The sequence below is a fragment of the Anomaloglossus baeobatrachus genome, chromosome 12 (assembly GCF_048569485.1).
Source record: "Anomaloglossus baeobatrachus isolate aAnoBae1 chromosome 12, aAnoBae1.hap1, whole genome shotgun sequence".
In the NCBI taxonomy this organism is placed as follows: domain Eukaryota; kingdom Metazoa; phylum Chordata; class Amphibia; order Anura; family Aromobatidae; genus Anomaloglossus; species Anomaloglossus baeobatrachus.
This window is the reverse complement of record NC_134364.1, coordinates 30,733,868-30,753,907: the sequence shown is the minus strand read 5'-3', so window position 1 is coordinate 30,753,907 and position 20,040 is coordinate 30,733,868. Positions and strand designations below refer to the sequence as shown.

Sequence of the window (20,040 nt, the reverse complement as noted above, 5' to 3'; positions counted from 1 at the left end):
ATTATCTGTGTATGTAAATAATCAAAGTATAGATGTTGTTGCATAATTATCTGTGTCTATTGTGAGGTATCAACCGGCTGTATTACAAAGGGCCGGTATGTTTTGCAGAAGCGTGGGTGCTCTGCAATGTGAAGCTGGCTGGGACCTGTGGTTCCACAGGATTGCATTACATGCAGAGCCATGGAAGGGTGTGTGTGATGCTGATTACACACTCCTTACCACCTGTGGGTGTGGCTCCAGGGGTTAAAGCAATCCTGTCTCTGAACCTAGGAAAAGTGTGTCTAGGGCAGTCTAGAGAGAGACTAGCTCTAGACTTCCAGCGTGTATGCTGGGAGAGAGTGAGAGCAGAGCCGAGAGTTCTGCATGAAGTGTGTCTGGGGCAGTCTAGAGAGAGGCTGGCTCTAGATGTCCAGGGTGTGCTGGAAACAAGTGAGAGCAGAGCCAGGAGCTTTGGGTGTATCGGCCTGCATGGAGGCTGATCACAAGGCTCTGATATGGAGTCTGAGGTGAGTGCAGCCAGGCCAGGGCTGTAGGGCCGAATCTCTCCTGGAGGAGAGACAGACAGGGGTCTGCAGAGGGCCCTGGGTGCTGGAAGGAACCTTGGCTAGAGTTGTACGCTGGCAGGAGCCAGAGAGTGGGGAAGTTGCTAAACTTCCATTATGGACTTATTGTTTATGTTTGAGGGCAGTTTATGCTGAGTGTTTTTAATAAACTGCCAGAATTTCTATGAAGAGACTGTGTACGTGTGTTGCTGAAGCTACCTCACACCGCTGCAAGCGAGTGAAACCCCCACGTTGCAGGGCGCAACGTTACACTATATGACAACTGCACAGACGCCATAATATGATTCTAAGCTATATGGTAAAAAAGAAAAAAAAATGATAACCAAGGATGAGTGAACAGATTTATAAACAATGGAAAGTGAAGCCCTCCTTAAGGCCCCGTCACACTAAGCAACATCGCTAGCAACATCGCTGGTAACGAACAACTTTTGTGACGTTGCTAGCGATGTTGCTGTGTGTGACATCCAGCAACAACCTGGCCCCTGCTGTGAGGTCGTTGGTTGTTGCTGAATGTCCTGGGCCATTTTTTAGTTGTTGCTGTCCCGCTGTGAAGCACAGATCGCTGTGTGTGACAGCGAGACAGCAACAACTAAATGTGCAGGCAGCAGGAGCCGGCTTCTGCGGAGGCTGGTAACCAATGTAAACATCGGGTAACCAAGAAGCCCTGTCCTTGGTTACCCGATATTTACCTTTGATACCAGCCTCCTCCGCTCTCACTGTCAGTGCCGGCTCCTGCTCTGTGCACATGTAGCTGCAGCACACATCAGGCAATTAACCCGATGTGTGCTGTAACTAGGAGAGCAAGGAGCCAGCGCTAAGCATTGTGCGCTGCTCCCTGCTCTGTGCAGATTTAGCTGCAGCACACATCGGGTTAATTAACCTGATGTGTGCTGTAACTAGGAGACTGGGGGCTGGTCACTGGTTGCTGGTGAGCTCACCAGCAACTCGTGTAGCCACGCTCCAGCGATCCCTGCCAGGTCAGGTTGCTGGTGGGATCGCTGGAGCGTCGCAGTGTGACAGCTCACCAGCAACCTCCTAGCAACTTACCAGCGATCCCCATCGTTGTTGGGATCGCTGGTAAGTTGCTTAGTGTGACTGGACCTTTAGTGAAAGTCTTATCAGTGATTTCACACACAGAAAGAATGTTCTAATTAGATAATCAAGCCAGAATAAATAATGGAGAGGTATTTCATAATATGTTGAAAGAATTTTATAATTGTGATTTTCTCACAGTTGAAATTAGGGATGTTATATGTGGGATGATCACTCCCTCTTCTTGCTTCAAGGTCGAAGTCGAATGTTGTATGGTATAATTACGAGTCTTTTGAAATACACGAGTCAGACGCCTATACTGGCTCAAACGGTGAACACAGTTTCTGTGGTCATTGCTTCTGTACAGATAGCCAATTTGGACCCGACCTTTGGATTTGCCCTGAACAAAGACTCCATTAGCAGTCTTACCCAAATTTCTCCCTTGAAAACATATGCAGCTACTAAAAACTGAATCTGAACATATTTTTGCTCTATAGTGTATTTTCCCTCCCGATATGTGTCTGAGTGGAGGGGACTATTCACTAAGTGATGAAAGTCCCCTCTTTGTACAGTATTTACTGGTGTAGTCATGGTCCCTAGCTACACCAGTTACTGTTTTTACTAGGTTTGGGGTTATCAATTTTTGGTTTGATGTTATTTTAAATATCCTTCATAAAACGTTATGTTTTAATAATCATATTTTGCTATTCCGGATTTGACCCTAAAGCTGTAGTTCTGAAGCGGTGACATTGGACACAAGTACGCGAGTCACTGCCAATGACGCTGGGCACTCAAGAGCACGTTAGCACGCCCCAGTGGGTGTGCCAACATGCTAAGGGGGCCAACTAGCCAAGGGAACTAACGCTCTTGCAACTAGTCGCTGGCCTCATTAGCATATAATGAATGATCTTTAGAAATAGAGATCTTTAGAAAAAGTATCTATACTACTAGATACAGGGGCAGTTAGGATGGGATCAGCAATATATAACCAGAACGGCTCATGCTTCTGGCTGCATATTCCACCCGACAGGTTCCCTTTAAACATGTTCTATATATAAAATGACACCAAAAACCCAACTAAAATAAATGCAACAAAAATACAGAAAAAAAACCCCTACTTTTTGTAAGCAGTTTTTTTACTGCCAAGACAGCAGGTTTTGCTGCAGAAAAAAAAAGCAACATGTGAACAGTGTTACCTCAATAAATGTAGAATTTGTGGCATGAATACAAAGTGAGACTATCATAGGATTCACACAGTGTAGGGAAACTGTCTTTCCTTACAGGGAACCAATCATCTGGATTTTCATATATAAAGTAAAGCCATTGCTATGCTGGCGCTAGGATGCTGAATGTAAGCATAGCTTTTGTGATTGGATGTTGTATTTCAGAAATACAGTGCCTTGCGAAAGTTTTCGTCCCCCTTGATTATTCAACCTTTTCCCACATTTCAGGCTTCAAACATAAAGATAAAAATGTTAATGTTCTGGTGAAGAATCAACAACAAGTGGACACAATTGTGAAGTGGAACGAAATTTATTGCTTATTTTAAACTTCTGTAAAAAAGAATAAACTGAAAATTGGGGCGTGCAATATTATTCATCCCTTTTACTTTCAGTGCAGCAAACTCACTCCAGAAGTTCATTGAGGATCTCTGAATGATACAATGTTGTCCTAAATAACTGATGATAAATATAAGCCCCCTGTGTGTAATCAAGTCTCTGTATAAATGCACCTGTTCTGTGATAGACAGATATCATGAAGACCAAGGAACACAACAGGCAGGTCCGTGATATTGTTGTGGAGAAGTTTAAAGCCGGATTTGGTTACAAAAAGATTTCCACAACTTTAAACATCCCAAGGAGCACTGTGCAAGCGATCATATTGAAATGTAAGGAGAATCGTACCACTGCAAATCTACCAAGACCCGGCCGTCCATCTAAAATTTCATCTCAAACAAGGAGAAGACTGATCAGAGATGCCGCCAAGAGGCCCATGATCACTCTGGATGATCTGCAGAGATGTACAGCTGAGGTGGGAGAGTCTGTCCATAGGACAACAATCAGTCGTACACTGCACAAATCTGGCCTTTATGTAAGAGTGGCAAGAAGAAAGCCATTTCTCAAAGATATCCATAAAAAAGTGTTGTTTAAGGTTTGCCACAAGCCACCTGGAGACACCAAACGTGTGGAAAAAGGTGCTCTGGTCAGATGAAACCAAAATTGAACTATTTGGGCACAATGCCAAACGATATGTTTGGCATAAAAGCAACACAGCTCATAACACTGAACACTCCATCCCCACTGTCAAACATGGAGGTGGCAGCAGCATCATGGTTTGGGCCTGCTTTTCGTCATCAGGGACAGGGAAGATGGTTAAAATTGATGGGAAGATGGATGGAACCAAATACAGGATCATTCTTGAAGAAAACCTGTTGGAGTCTGCAAAAGACCTGAGACTGGGACAGAGATTTGTCTACCAACAAGACAAGGATCCCAAACAAAGCAAAATCTACAATGTAATGGTTCACAAATAAATGTATCCAGGTGTTAGAACGGCCAAGTCACAGTCCAGACCTGAACCCAATCGAGAATCTGTGGAAAGAGCTGAAAACTGCTGTTCACAAACGCCTCCATCCAACCTCACTCAGCTCCAGCTGTTTACAAAGGAAGAATGGCCGAGAATTTCAGTCTCTCGATGTGCAAAACTGATAGACGCATACCCCAAGCGACTGCAGATGTTATCACAGCAAAAAAGAGAATTTTGTTACCGTAAATTCTTTTTCTTATAGTTCTGTATTGGGAGACCCAGACCATGGGTGTTTAGCTTCTGCCTCCGGAGGACACACAAAGTACTACACTAAAAAGTGTAGCTCCTCCCTCTGAGCTTATACACCCCATGGTAGCCAGTCCTAGCCAGTTTAGTGCAAAAGCTGAAGGAGAATAGCCACCCACAAGTAGAACCGAGTAAGAACCGGAACCACCGGAGACTCTGTCCACGACAACAGCCGGTGATAACACACGGAACAAGAAAATTGCCAACAGGCAACAGGGAGGGAGCTGGGTCTCCCAATACGGAATTATAAGAAAAAGAATTTACGGTAAGTAACAAAATTCTCTCTCTTTATCGTTCCTTTGGGAGACCCAGCCCATGGGACGTTCCAAAGCTGTCCCTGGGTGGGAATAAACAGAAAAAAACTAAGAAGTAGGCAGAGCCTAACTTCACAAGTGGGCGACAGCCGCCTGAAGGATGCGTCTGCCCGAGCTCGCATCTGCCGAAGCATGAGCATGCACTTGGTAGTGCTTCGAAAAGGTATGCAGGCTAGTCCAAGTGGCAGCCTGACAGACTTGTTGAGCCGTAGCCTGGTGCCTAAAAGCCCAAGAGGCACCGACAGCTCTGGTCGAGTGTGCTTTGATTCCCGGCGGGGGAGGCACCCGAGTACTCTGGTAGGCGTCCGAAATGGTCGATCTAATCCAACGGGCCAAGGTCGGCTTAGAAGCAGAGAGACCCTTGCGCCGCCCTGTGGTTAGCACAAAAAGAGAGGTGCACCGCCTAAGCGCAGCGGTGCGAGACACATAAATCCGGAGAGCACGCACCAGATCTAGAGTATGCAGCGCTTTCGCAAAGCGATGAACAGGGGCCGGACAGAAGGAAGGCAAGGAAATATCCTGGTTAAGGTGGAAGGGAGAGACCACCTTAGGAAGAAAGTCCGGGGTCGGACGGAAAACCACCTTGTCTTGGTGAAAAACCAAAAAAGGTGACTCAGAGGAGAGCGCAGCCAAATCAGAGACTCTCCTGAGAGAAGTTATGGCAACTAGAAAGGCCACCTTTTGAGAAAGACGATACAAAGAAACCTCCCTAAGGGCTCGAAAGGGGGTTTCTGCAATACCGTGAGGACCAAGTTAAGGTCCCAGGGATCCAAGGGCCGCCGATAAGGCGGAATGATGTGAGACGCACCTTCCATGAAGGTGCGGACCTGAGCCAGCCGGGCGAGACGCCGCTGGAACAGCACTGATAGAGCTGAGACTTGTCCCTTGAGAGAGTTGAGGGACAGTCCTAGCTGCAGACCGGACTGTAAAAAAGACAGAAGGGTCGGCAACGAGAATGGCCGGAAGAGCGACACCAGGACAGGAAAATTTTCCAAGTCCTGTGATAGATCTTGACGGAGGAAGACTTACGGGCCCGAGTCATAGTGGAGATGACTTCAGGAGGAATACCAGAAGCCGTCAAAATCCAGGACTCAAGAGCCACGCCGTCATTTTGAGTGCCGCAGAATTCGGGCGGAAAAACGGACCTTGTGAGAGCAGGTCTGGACGGTCTGGAAGATGCCACGGCATCTCCACGGACAGTTGGAGCAGGTCCGGATACCAAGTTCGCCTGGGCCAGTCCGGTGCAATGAGGATGACTCGACGGCCCTCCATTCTGATCTTGCGCAGGACTCTGGGCAAGAGAGCTAGAGGGGGAAACACGTAGGACAGACGAAACTGGGACCAGTCTTGAACCAGAGCGTCCGCAGCGAAGGCCTGAGGATCGTGGGAGCGAGCCACGTAAACCGGAACCTTGTTGTTGTGACGGGATGCCATTAGGTCCAAGTCCGGAGTGCCCCACTTGCAGCAGATTGACTGAAACACTGCCGGGTGCAGGGACCACTCGCCACCGTCCACGGATTGACGGCTGAGATAATCTGCCTCCCAGTTTTCTACGCCAGGGATGTGGACTGCGGATATGGTGGACTTGGAGTCCTCCGCCCATTGAAGAATGCGTTGGACCTCCAACATTGCCAGGCGGCTGCGTGTCCCGCCTTGGTGATTGATGTAGGCAACCGCTGTCACGTTGTCTGACTGGACTCGAATGTGCATGCCCGCCAACAGGTGGTGAAAGGCTAGGAGAGCTAGAAGCACAGCTCTGGTTTCCAGCACATTGATTGAAAGGGCTGACTCGGACGGAGTCCAAGTGCCCTGTGCTCTGTGGTGATGTACCGCTCCCCAGCCGGATAGGCTGGCATCCGTGGTGAGAATCACCCAGGACGGAGTCAGGAAGGAGCGCCCTTGGGACAGGGAGAGGGGTCGAAGCCACCACTGAAGAGAGCTCCTGGTCCGTGGCAACAGAGCCACTAACCTCTGTAAGGAGGAAGGCCGCTTGTCCCAACAGCGGAGAATGTCCAGCTGCAGAGGACGCAGATGGAACTGGGCAAAGGGAACCGCCTCCATGGAGGCCACCATTTGACCCAGCACCTGCATCAGGCGCCTGAGGGTATAACGGCGGGGCCTCAGGAGAGAGCGCACCGCTAGCCGGAGAGACTGCTGTTTGATTAAGGGCAACTTCACAAGTGCCGGCAAAGTCTCGAACTGCATCCCTAGGTGCGTGAGACTCTGGGTCGGAGTCAGAGTGGATTTGGGCAGATTGATAATCCACCCGAATTGGGCTAGGGTGGCGAGAGTGAGCGAAACACTCCGCTGACAGTCTGCGCTGGATGGACCCTTGACCAGAAGGTCGTCCAGATAAGGAAGCACTGCTAACACCTAGAGGTGCAGGACCGCAATCACTGCCGCCATGACCTTGGTGAATACCCGAGGGGCCGTGGTTAACCCGAAGGGGAGAGCCACGAATTGGAAATGATCCTCTCCTATCGCAAAACGTAACCAACGCTGATGTGACACTGCGATTGGCACATGTAGATAGGCATCTCTGATGTCGATGGACGCCAGGAAATCCCCTTGGGTCAGAGGCAATGACTGATCGCAGAGTCTCCATGCGAAAATGCCGCACCCGGACATGCTTGTTGAGAAGCTTGAGATCCAGGATGGGCTGGAAGGTACCGTCCTTTTTTGGAACTAGGAAGAGATTTGAGTAAAAACCTCTGAACCGTTCCAGGGCGGGAACTGGGACAATCACTCCGTTTGCCTGCAAGGACGCCACGGCCTGCGAGAAGGCGGCGGCCTTGGAGCAGGGGGGAGTTGAGAGAAAAAATCTGTTTGGAGGGCTGGAAGAGAATTCTATCCTGTAGCCGTGAGATATGATGTCTCTCACCCACTGATCGGAGACTTGCTTTAACCAAGCGTCGCCAAAGTGGGAGAGCCTGCCACCGACTAAGGACGTGGCTGGAGCGGGCAGAGTCATGAGGAGGCTGCCTTAGTGGCAGAACCTCCTGCGGTCTTCTGCGGACGCGCTTTTGGGCGCCAGTTGGATTTCTGATCCTTGGCTGAGTTAGCGGACGAGGCGGAAGGCTTAGAGGATGACCAGTTGGAGGAACGAAAGGAACGAAACCTCGATTGATTCCTACCCTGGGCGGGTTTCCTGGTCTTGGTTTGTGGCATGGAAGTACTCTTCCCGCCAGTAGCTTCTTTAATGATTTCATCCAGCTGTTCTCCAAACAGCTGTGAACCAGCAAAAGGGAGCCCAGCAAGGTACTTCTTGGAAGAAGCATCTGCCTTCCACTCTCGAAGCCACAAAATCCTGCGGATAACAAGAGAATTAGCTGAAGCCACCGCAGTGCGGTGAGCAGCCTCTAGCATGGCAGACATGGCATAGGATGAAAAAGCTGAAGCCTGAGCAGTTAAGGTAACCATCTCAGGCATAGATTCCTTGGTGAGGGAATGCATCTCCTCTAGAGAAGCAGAGATGGCTTTGAGAGCCCACACTGCTGCAAAAGTCGGGGAAAACGCGGCCCCCGCAGCTTCATACACAGATTTGGCCAGAAGGTCAATCTGACGGTCAGTGGAATCCTTAAGTGAGGTGCCGTCAGCCACCGACACAACGGTCCGGGCTGAGAGCCTAGACACCGGAGGGTCTACCTTTGGGGAGTGAGACCACTCCTTGACCACCTCAGGTGGAAATGGAAAACGGTCATCAGAACCACGCTTTGCAAAGCGTTTGTCAGGGCAGGCCCTGGGTTTGGTCACAGCGGTCTGAAAACTGGAGTGGTTAAAGAACACACTCTTTACTCTCTTAGGCGAGGTAAACTGATGTTTTTCTGCCAAAGAGGGTTGCTCCTCTGAGACTGGCGGATTGAGATCCAGTACAGAATTAATAGAAGCAATCAAATCACTAAGATCCGAGTCACCCTCAGAGAAAATCGATGGGGTACATAGCCTCCGAGCCCCCAGTGAGGGCATCCTCCTCATCTTGAGAGTCAGCTCTTGAGACAGAGCCGTGGGATGAGGAGGGGGAGGAAACCCTGCGCCTTCTCTTAGAAGGACGGGGTCTGGGATCAGATTTTGAATCTTCCGTGAGCTCCGATGGACGGAGGTCAGAGGATAGGAGTCCTCTGTCAAGAGTATTAGAGGCACCCTGTGAGGGGGGCTGATGCATATTCATCAAAGTCCTGGACAAAAGTCCCATGGACTCAGCAAATGACTGGGATAAAGAATTAAGCTTTGGAGCCTTGCTCCTTGTGTGAGACATGCTGCTGGAGTGGGGGCTTTGCAGAGAATGAACCCCAGGGAGAATATACAGAGGTCCACAACCGGAGACCGGCTGTGGCTTACCAGACCGCTGAGCGCGGTGTTGTGTGCCCTCCAGATCCCGAAGCCAGGTCCCCCAGTCGCAGCACCTCAGCAGAGATGCAGAATGCAGGATGTCCCAGAGCAGAGTGAACTCTGCCTGAGAAATGGCCGCCGGAGCGAAGAGAGGGGGCGGGACTAAATCAAACTAGGACAAAAAAAAAAATGGATCAGGCGCATCTGTTTTTGGCATATTCTGCGCCGAATCTGTTGCATCAGGCACACGCCGGATTGTGCCTGATGCCAAAAAACTGATGTGTGAACATAGCCTTAGAGGGTCAGACATTGACTTAAAGGGTAGTGATAGCCAAAAAGTGGCACCATCATGATAGCTTGAGCCTACTAGGAAAATAATGTGCAAGATTTAAAGAAACAGCAAATGAAGGATTCCTTGTCTTAGGAGGCGAAAGAAGGGAATTTTGTTTACTTACCGTAAATTCCTTTTCTTCTAGCTCCTATTGGGAGACCCAGACAATTGGGTGTATAGCTTCTGCCTCTGGAGGCCACACAAAGTAATTACACTTTAAAAAGTGTAACCCCTCCCCTCTGCTATACACCCTCCCGTGCATCACGGGCCCCTCAGTTTTGGTGCCAAAGCAGGAAGGAGGAACTTATAAATTGGTCTAAGGTAAACTCAATCCGAAGGATGTTCGGAGAACTGAACCATTAACCAAAAGAACAATTGAACATGAACAACATGTGTACACAAAAGAACAACAGCCCGAAGGGAACAGGGGCGGGTGCTGGGTCTCCCAATAGGAGCTAGAAGAAAAGGAATTTACGGTAAGTAAACAAAATTCCCTTCTTTGTCGCTCCATTGGGAGACCCAGACAATTGGGATGTCCAAAAGCAATCCCTGGGTGGGTAACAGAATACCTCGATAAAAAGAGCCGGAACCGGCCCCCTCTTACAGGTGGGCAATTGACGCCTGAAGGACTCGCCTACCTAGGCTAGCCTCTGCCGAAGCATAGGCATGCACCTGATAGTGTTTTGTGAAGGTGTGCAGACTCGACCAGGTAGCCGCCTAACACATGCGCAGCCGTAGCCTGGTGCCGCAAAGCCCAGGACGCGCCTACGGCCCTGGTAGAATGGGCTTTAAGCCCTGAAGGAATCTGAAGCCCCGATGAACGGTAGGCTTCAAGAATCGGTTCCTTGGTCCACCTAGCCAAGGTTGACTTGGAAGCCTGAGACCCCTTACGCTGGCCAGCGACAAGGACAAAGAGCGCATCCGAACGGCGCAGGGGCGCCGTGCGAGAAATGTAGATTCTGAGTGCTCTCACGAGGTCTAACAAGTGCAAATACTTTTCACATTGGTGAACTGGATGAGGGCAAAAAGAAGGCAAGGAGATATCCTGATTGAGATGAAAAGGGGATACCAACTTGGGGAGAAATTCCGGGACCGGACGCAGGACCACCTTATCCTGGTGAAAGACCAGGAAGGGGACTTTGCATGACAGCGCTGCTAGCTCAGACACTCTCCTAAGTGAAGTGACTGCCACTAGGAAGGCCACTTTCTGTGAAAGGCGAGATAGAGAGATCTCCCGCATCGGCTCGAAAGGTGGCTTCTGGAGAGCCGTCAGCACCTTGTTAAGATCCCAGGGTTCTAGCGGACGCTTGTAAGGTGGGACTATGTGGCAAACTCCCTGCAGGAACGTGCGGACCTGCGAGAGTCTGGCCAGACGCTTTTGAAAAAACACTGAAAGCGCCGACACTTGTCCCTTGAGAGAGGCAAGAGACAAACCCTTGTCCAATCCTGATTGAAGAAAGGAAAGAAAAGTGGGCAATGCAAACGGCCAGGGAGCAAAACCCCTAGCCGAGCACCAGGCTAAGAAGATCTTCCAAGTCCTGTGGTAGATCTTGGCGGACGTTGCTTTCCTGGCCTGTCTCATGGTGGCAATGACATCTTGAGATAACCCTGATGACGCTAGGAGCCAAGACTCAATGGCCACACAGTCAGGTTGAGGGCCGCAGAATTCAGATGGAAAAGAAGGGAATTTTGTTTACTTACCGTAAATTCCTTTTCTTCTAGCTCCAATTGGGAGACCCAGACAATTGGGTGTATAGCTATGCCTCCGATGGCCACACAAAGTATTACACTAAAAGTGTAAAGCCCCTCCCCTTCAGCCTATACACCCCCCGTACTGCTACGGGCTCATCAGTTTTGGTGCAAAAGCCAGAAGGAGGAAAAAATTATAAACTGGTTTAAAGTAAATTCAATCCGAAGGAATATCGGAGAACTGAAACCATTAACATGAACATGTGTATACAAAAAACAGGGGCGGGTGCTGGGTCTCCCAATTGGAGCTAGAAGAAAAGGAATTTACGGTAAGTAAACAAAATTCCCTTCTTCTTTGTCGCTCCTAATTGGGAGACCCAGACAATTGGGACGTCCAAAAGCAGTCCCTGGGTGGGTAAATAATACCTCATAATAGAGCCGTAACGGCTCCGTCCTACAGGTGGGCAACTGCCGCCTGAAGGACTCGCCTACCTAGGCTGGCATCTGCCGAAGCATAGGTATGCATCTGATAGTGTTTCGTGAAAGTGTGCAGGCTCGACCAGGTAGCTGCCTGACACATCTGCTGAGCCGTAGCCTGGTGTCGCAAGGCCCAGGACGCTCCCACGGCCCTGGTAGAATGGGCCTTCAGTCCTGAGGGAACCGGAAGCCCCGAGGAACGGTAAGCTTCGAGAATTGGTTCCTTGATCCACCGAGCCAGGGTTGATTTGGAAGCTTGTGTCCCTTTACGCTGGCCAGCGACAAGGACAAAGAGAGCATCGGAGCGGCGCAGGGGCGCCGTACGAGAAATGTAGAGTCTGAGTGCTCTCACCAGATCTAACAAGTGCAAATCCTTTTCACATTGGTGAACTGGATGAGGACAAAACGAGGGTAAGGAGATGTCCTGATTGAGATGAAAAGTGGGCAAGGCAAATGGCCAGGGAGAAAACGCCTGAGCAGAGCACCACGACAGGAATATTTTCCACGTCCTGTGGTAGATCTTGGCGGACGTTGGTTTCCTAGCCTGTCTCATAGTGGCAATGACCTCTTGAGATAATCCTGAAGACGCTAGGATCCAGGACTCAATGGCCACACAGTCAGGTTGAGGGCCGCAGAATTCAGATAGAAAAACGGCCCTTGAGACAGCAAATCTGGTCGGTCTAGCAGTGCCCACGGTTGGCCGACCGTGAGATGCCACGGATCCGGGTACCACGACCTCCTCGGCCAGTCTGGAGCGACGAGGATGGCGCGGCGGCAGTCGGCTCTTATCTTGCGTAACACTCTGGGCAACAGAGCCAGAGGAAGAAACACATAAGGAAGCTGAAACTGCGACCAATCCTGAACTAAGGCGTCTGCCGCCAGAGCTCTGTGATCTTGAGATCGAGCCATGAATGTTGGGACCTTGTTGTTGTGCCGTGACGCCATTAGGTCGACGTCCGGCATCCCCCAGCGGCAACAGATCTCCTGAAACACGTCCGGGTGAAGGGACCATTCCCCTGCGTCCATGCCCTGGCGACTGAGAAAGTCTGCTTCCCAGTTTTCTACGCCCGGGATGTGAACTGCGGATATGGTGGATGCTGTGGCTTCCACCCACAGCAGAATCCTCCGGACTTCCTGGAAGGCTTGCCGACTGCGTGTCCCACCTTGGTGGTTGATGTAAGCCACCGCTGTGGAGTTGTCCGACTGAATTCGGATCTGCTTGCCTTCCAGCCACTGCTGGAACGCTTTTAGGGCAAGAAACACTGCCCTGATCTCCAGAACGTTGATCTGAAGTGAGGACTCTTGCTGAGTCCACGTACCCTGAGCCCTGTGGTGGAGAAAAACTGCTCCCCACCCTGACAGGCTCGCGTCCGTCGTGACCACCGCCCAGGATGGGGGTAGGAAGGATTTCCCTTTCGATAATGAGGTGGGAAGAAGCCACCACCGAAGGGAAGCTTTGGTTGCTTGAGAGAGGGAGACGTTCCTGTCTAGGGACGTCGGCCTCCTGTCCCACTTGCGTAGGATGTCCCATTGAAGAGGACGCAGGTGAAACTGCGCGAAAGGGACTGCTTCCATTGCTGCCACCATCTTCCCCAGGAAGTGCATGAGGTGCCTCAAGGGGTGTGACCGACCTTGAAGGAGAGATTGTACCCCTGTCTGTAGTGAACGCTGTTTGTCCAGCGGAAGCTTCACTATCGCTGGAAGAGTATGAAACTCCATGCCAAGATATGTCAGTGATTGGACCGGTGTCAGATTTGACTTTGGAAAATTGATGATCCACCCGAAACTCTGGAGAATCTCCAGAGTAACGTTGAGGCTGTGTTGGCACGCCTCTTGAGAGGGTGCCTTGACCAGCAGATCGTCTAAGTAAAGTATCACTGAGTGACCTGGAGGACCGCAACTACTGTAGCCATGACCTTGGTGAAAACCCTTGGGGCTGTCGCCAGGCCGAACGGCAGTGCCGCGAACTGAAGGTGTTCGTCTCCTATGGCGAAGCGCAAGAAGCGCTGATGCTCTGGAGCAATTGGTACGTGGAGATAAGCATCCTTGATATCGATCGATGCTAGGAAATCTCCTTGGGACATTGAGGCGATGACGGAGCGGAGTGATTCCATCCGGAACCGCCTGGTCCTTACGTGTTTGTTGAGCAGTTTTAGGTCCAAAACAGGACGGAAGGACCCGTCCTTCTTTGGAACCACAAACAGGTTGGAGTAGAAACCGTGACCCTGTTGCTGAAGAGGAACCGGGACCACCACTCCTTCTGCCTTCAGAATGCCCACCGCCTGCAGAAGAGCCTCGGCTCGCTCGGGAGGCGGAGATGTTCTGAAGAATCGAGTCGGAGGACGAGAGCTGAACTCTATCCTGTAACCGTGAGACAAAATGTCTCTCACCCAACGGTCTTTTACTTGTGGCAGCCAGGTGTCGCAAAAGCGGGAGAGCCTGCCACCGACCGAGGATGCGGTGTGAGGAGGCCGTAAGTCATGAGGAAGCCGCCTTGGTAGCGGCACCTCCGGCGGCCTTTTTAGGGCGTGATTTAGACCGCCATGCGTCGGCGTTCCTCTGATCCTTCTGAGGCCTTTTGGACGAGGAGAATTGTGACCTGCCCGCACCCCGAAAGGACCGAAACCTCGACTGTCCCCTCCTCTGTTGGGGTGTTTTTGGTTTGGCTTGGGGTAAGGATGTTTCCTTTCCCTTGGATTGTTTGATGATTTCATCCAATCTCTCACCAAACAAACGGTCGCCAGAAAATGGCAATCCAGTTAAGCACTTTTTGGAAGCCGAATCTGCCTTCCATTCCCGCAGCCACAAGGCCCTGCGTATTACCACCGAATTGGCGGCTGCAACCGCCGTACAGGTCGCAGAGTCCAGGACAGCATTAATAGCGTAGGACGCAAATGCCGACGTTTGAGAGGTTATGGACGCCACCTGCGGCGCAGACGTACGTGAGTGCGTCAATTTGCGCCTGACCAGCTGAGATAGCTTGGAGTGCCCATACGGCTGCGAATGCTGGAGCAAAAGACGCGCCGATAGCTTCATAGATGGATTTCAACCAGAGCTCCATCTGTCTGTCAGTGGCATCCTTGAGTGAAGCTCCATCTTCCACTGCAACTATGGATCTAGCCGCCAGTCTGGAGATTGGAGGATCCACCTTGGGACACTGAGTCCAGCCCTTGACCACGTCAGGGGGAAAAGGGTAACGTGTATCCTTAAGGCGCTTGGAAAAACGCTTATCTGGACAAGCTCTGTGTTTCTGGACTGCCTCTCTGAAGTCAGAGTGGTCCAGAAACATACTCTTTGTACGCTTGGGAAACCTGAAACGGAATTTCTCCTGCTGAGAAGCTGACTCCTCCACTGGAGGAGCTGAGGGAGAAATATCCAACATTTCATTGATGGACGCAATAAGATCATTCACTATGGCGTCCCCATCAGGAGTATCAAGGTTGAGAGCGGCTTCAGGATCAGAATCCTGATCAGCTACCTCCGCTTCATCATACAGAGAGTCCTCTCGCTGAGACCCTGAACATTGTGATGATGTCGAGGGAATTTCATAGCGAGCTCGCTTAGTCGGTCTGGGGCTGCGGTCCATGTCAGAGACCTCACCCTGGGATCCATGAGACACCCCGGGAAGACATTGCTGTTCCAACTGAGGGGAACCAGGGGACAATGATACCACAGTGCCCCTGGCTTGAGATGCCGGCCTGGACTGCAAGGCTTCTAATATCTTAGCTATAGTCTCAGAAAGTCTTTCAGTAAAAACTGCAAACTCCGTCCCTGTCACCTGGACAGTGTTAACAGGTGGTTCTCCCTGGGCCACCTCTAGCAGAGGCTACCGCTGAGAAAGTGCCACAGGGGCCGAGCATTGCACACAATGAGGGTCAGTGGAACCTGCCGGCAGTATAGCCGTACATGCTGCACAGGCAGCATAGTATGTTGTCTCCTCTGAGCAATACAGGAGGGTAAATAGCCACAAATCAACAGTGCACCCTACAGTGTAAAGTATAGACTATAATCATATAAACTATAAATACACTTCTGCACTAGTGGGGCCAGCACCACAGGTGCTGCTTACCGCCTTCGCAAAGCGTTTGTGTGGGCACCAGAATTCCTGCCTGGGTCTCTTTGAGCTTGTCTCTCCTCTCCAGCGTTAGCAGAGCTGAGAGTAATGGCTGCCAGCGTCCTGGGGAGAGGAGGGAGCCGTGGGCGTGACCCAGAAAAGTGCGGGAACTGGTGCCCCACTGTGCAGAGTGAGGGGGGTGGAGTATGCAAAGCATGCTCCAGCCCTCAGTGCTGCCGTCCTGTACAGCGTCCCGCCCTTCCCCTGACTGGCAGGGCTGGGGGCGGGAAAAGAATGAGACTAGGCCGCAGAAGCCGGGGACTATAGTTATAAGCGCGGCCGCCGTATAAGCGCGGTCGGCGCGGAAGTCCCCGGCGCACTAACAGTCCCAGCCGCGCCGCAGTGATAACCATGGCAGCGGCGGTCAGCGCGGCAGTCCCCCTACACAAATACACTCAGCGACGCTGAAGTGTATAGTGGCACAAATGCAGCCAGCGCTGCTGTCCCCGGTGCACTAGCACACCCAGCAATGCTGGAGTGTTGCTGTGCGCGGTCCCCACGGGGACACAGAGTACCTCCAAGTAGCAGGGCCATGTCCCTGAACGATACTCGGCTCCTATCCAGCAGGGTCCTCAGGAGCTGTGGATGGAGCACGGTCTCCTGTGCCTGGAGACCGATGGGATCCCACTTCACCCAGAGCCCTAATTGAGGGATGGGGAAGGAAAGCAGCATGTGGGCTCCAGCCTCCGTACCCGCAATGGATACCTCAACCTTAACAACACGCCGACAAGAGTGGGGTGAGAAGGGAGCATGCTGGGGGCCCTGTTATGGGCCCTCTTTTCTTCCATCCGACATAGTCAGCAGCTGCTGCTGACTAAGCTGTGGAGCTATGCGTGCATGTCTGACCTCCTTCGCACAAAGCATAAAAACTGATGAGCCCGTAGCAGTACGGGGGGTGTATAGGCTGAAGGGGAGGGGCTTTACACTTTTAGTGTAATACTTTGTGTGGCCTCCGGAGGCATAGCTATACACCCAATTGTCTGGGTCTCCCAATTAGGAGCGACAAAGAAATGGCCCTTGAGACAGCAAGTCTGGTCGGTCTGGGAGTGCCCACGGTTGCCCCACCGTGAGGTGCCACAGATCCGGGTACCACGACCTCCTCGGCCAGTCTGGAGCGACGAGGATGGCGCACCTGCAGTCGGACCTGATCTTGCGTAACACTCTGGGCAGAAGTGCCAGAGGGGGAAATATATAGGGTAGTCGAAACTGCGACCAGTCCTGAACTAACGCATCTGCCGCCAGCGCCCTGTGATCCTGAGACCGTGCCATGAATGCCGGGACTTTGTTGTTGTGCCGAGACGCCATTAGATCGACGTCCGGCGTTCCCCAGCGGCAACAGATCTCTTGAAACACGTCCGGGTGAAGAGACCATTCCCCTGCGTCCATGCCCTGGCGACTGAGAAAGTCTGCTTCCCAGTTTTCTACGCCCGGGATGTGAACTGCGGAGATGGTGGAGGCTGTGGCTTCCGCCCACAGCAGAATCCTCCGAACTTCTTGGAATGCTTGACGACTGCGTGTGCCGCCTTGGTGGTTGATGTATGCGACCGCCGTGGCGTTGTCTGATTGTATTCGGATCTGTCTGCCCTCCAGCCACCGCTGGAACGCCTGTAGGGCTAGATACACTGCCCTTATCTCCAGAACATTGATCTGCAGGGCGGACTCCGTCGGAGTCCAGGTTCCCTGAGCCCTGTGGTGGAGGAAGACCGCTCCCCACCCTGACAGGCTCGCGTCTGTCGTGACCACAGGCCAGGATGGGGGCAGGAAGGATTTTCCCTTCGACAAAGAAGTGGGAAGAAGCCACCACTGAAGGGAGGTTTTGGCTGCTCTTGACAGGGAAACGTTCCTGTCTAGTGACGTCGAGCTCTTGTCCCATTTGCGGAGAATGTCCCACTGAAGTGGACGCAGATGAAACTGCGCAAAGGGAACTGCTTCCATTGCTGCCACCATCTTCCCTAGGAAGTGCATCAGGCGTCTCAAAGAGTGTGACTGACCCCAAAGAAGAGATTGGACCCCTGTCTGTAGTGAACGCTGTTTGTCCAGCGGAAGCTTCACTATCGCTGACAGAGTATGAAACTCCATCCCGAGGTAAGTCAGGGATTGGGTCGGTGTCAATTTTGACTTTGGGAAATTGATGATCCACCCGAACCTCTGGAGAGTCTCCAGGGCAATGGTCAGGCTGTGCTGGCAAGCCACCCAGGAGGGTGCCTTGACTAGGAGATCGTCTAAGTAAGGGATCACCGAGTGGCCCTGAGAGTGTAGGACCGCCACCACTGTTGCCATGATCTTGAAGACCCGTGGGGCTGTCGCCAAGCCGAAAGGCAGTGCCACGAACTGAAGGTGTTCGTCCCCAATGGCGAAACGCAAGAAGCGTTGATGTTCGGGTGCGATCGGCACATGGAGATAAGCATCCTTGATGTCTATTGATGCTAGAAAGTCTCCTTGTGACATTGAGGCGATGACCGATCGGAGAGATTCCATCCGAAACCTTCTGGTGCTGACATGCTTGTTGAGCAGTTTGAGGTCTAGAACGGGACGGAAAGATCCGTCCTTTTTTGGCACCACGAACAAGTTGGAGTAGAAGCCGTGACCATGTTCCTGAAGGGGAACGGGAATCACCACTCCTTCTGCCTTCAGAGCATTCACCGCCTGAAAAAGTGCAGCGGCTCGCTCTGGGGGCGGAGATGTTGTGAAGAAACGAGTTGGAGGACGAGAGCTGAACTCTATCCTGTAACCGTGAGACAGCATGTCTCTCACCCATCGGTCTTGGACATGTGGCCACCAGGCGTCGCAAAAGCGGGAGAGCCTGCCACCGACCGAGGATGCGGTTTGGGGAGGCCGAGAGTCATGAAGAGGCCGCCTTGGTGGCGGTGCCTCCGGCGGTCTTTTTAGGCCGTGACTTAGACCGCCATGCAGAAGGGTTCCTCTGGCCCTTCTCCGACCTGTTTGACGTGGAGGAATGTGACTTGGCCGAAGGCCGAAAGGACTGAAACCTCGATTGAAACTTTCGCTGTTGAGGTTTGTTTTGTTTAGACTGGGGTAAGGACGAGTCCTTTCCCTTGGATTGTTTAATAATTTCGTCCAATTGCTCGCCAAACAAACTGTCGCCAGAAAATGGCAAACCTGTTAAGAATTTCTTGGAGGCAGAGTCTGCCTTCCATTCACGTAGCCACATGGCTCTGCGGACTGCCACCGAATTGGCGGATGCTACCGCTGAACGGCTCACAGAGTCCAGGACGGCGTTCATGGCGTAGGACGAAAAAGCCGACGCCTGAGAAGTCAGAGACACAACCTGCGGAGTAGCGGTGCGTGTGACCGCAGTAATCTCAGACAGACAAGCTGAGATAGCTTGGAGCGCCCACACTGCCGCGAATGCCGGAGCAAAAGATGCTCCTATGGCTTCATAGATGGATTTCATCATGAGCTCTATCTGCCTGTCAGTGGCATCCTTGAGCGATGAGCCATCTGCCACTGAAACCACAGATCTGGCCGCCAGCCTAGAGACTGGAGGATCCACTTTTGGACACTGAGCCCAACCCTTCACTACTTCCGGGGGGAAGGGATAACGTGTGTCATTAAGGCGCTTAGTAAAACGCTTGTCCGGGTATGCTCTGTGCTTCTGTACAGCATCCCTGAAATTAGAGTGATCGACAAAGGCACTCCGTGTATGTTTGGGAAACCGAAACTGGTGTTTCTCCTGCTGTGAAGCTGCCTCCTCTACAGTTGGAGTTGGAGGAGAAATTTCTAGCACCTGGTTGATGGACGCTATAAGGTCATTTACTATGGCGTCCCCTTCAGGTGTATCTGGATTGAGAGCACCGTCAGGGTCTGAGCCCTGAGCTGCGCCTTCCTCTTCATCCTCTAGAGAGTCCTCATGCTGAGACCCTGAGCAGCGTGATGAAGTGGAGGAAGGTCCCCAGCGAGCCCGCTTTACCGGTCTGGGACTGCGGTCCGAGTCGGAGTCCTCACCGTGGGACCTATGTGTCACCTCAGGAGCAGATTGCTGCGCCAACTGATGGGGACCTGGGGACGAAGAACGCACCGTGCCCTGCATCTGTGTTGTTGGTCTGGACTGCAAGGCTTCTAGTATCTTAGCAGACCATTTGTCCATAGACTGAGCCATGGACTGTGAAAGCGACTCAGACAGTTTGTCAGCCAAAACTGCAAACTCTGTCCCTGTCACCTGGACAGTGGGAACCGGTGTCTCTACCTGAGCCGGGGGTCCCACCAGTGCCTGAGGCTCCGGCTGAGTGAGTGTCACAGGGGCCGAGCATTGCACACAATGAGGGTAGGTGGAACCTGCAGGTAGCATAGCCGCACATGAGGTACAGGTTGCAAAATAACCCTGTGCCTTGGTACCCT

The 20,040-nt window shown here is 51.9% G+C and overlaps 1 protein-coding gene across 2 annotated transcripts in view; it reads right to left on the bottom strand.

The window, feature by feature from the left end:
- BAZ1A (bromodomain adjacent to zinc finger domain 1A) overlaps positions 1-20,040 on the bottom strand; it is a 285,238-nt gene that overhangs the window by 254,105 nt on the left and 11,093 nt on the right. The gene's annotated exons all lie outside the window — the stretch shown is intronic.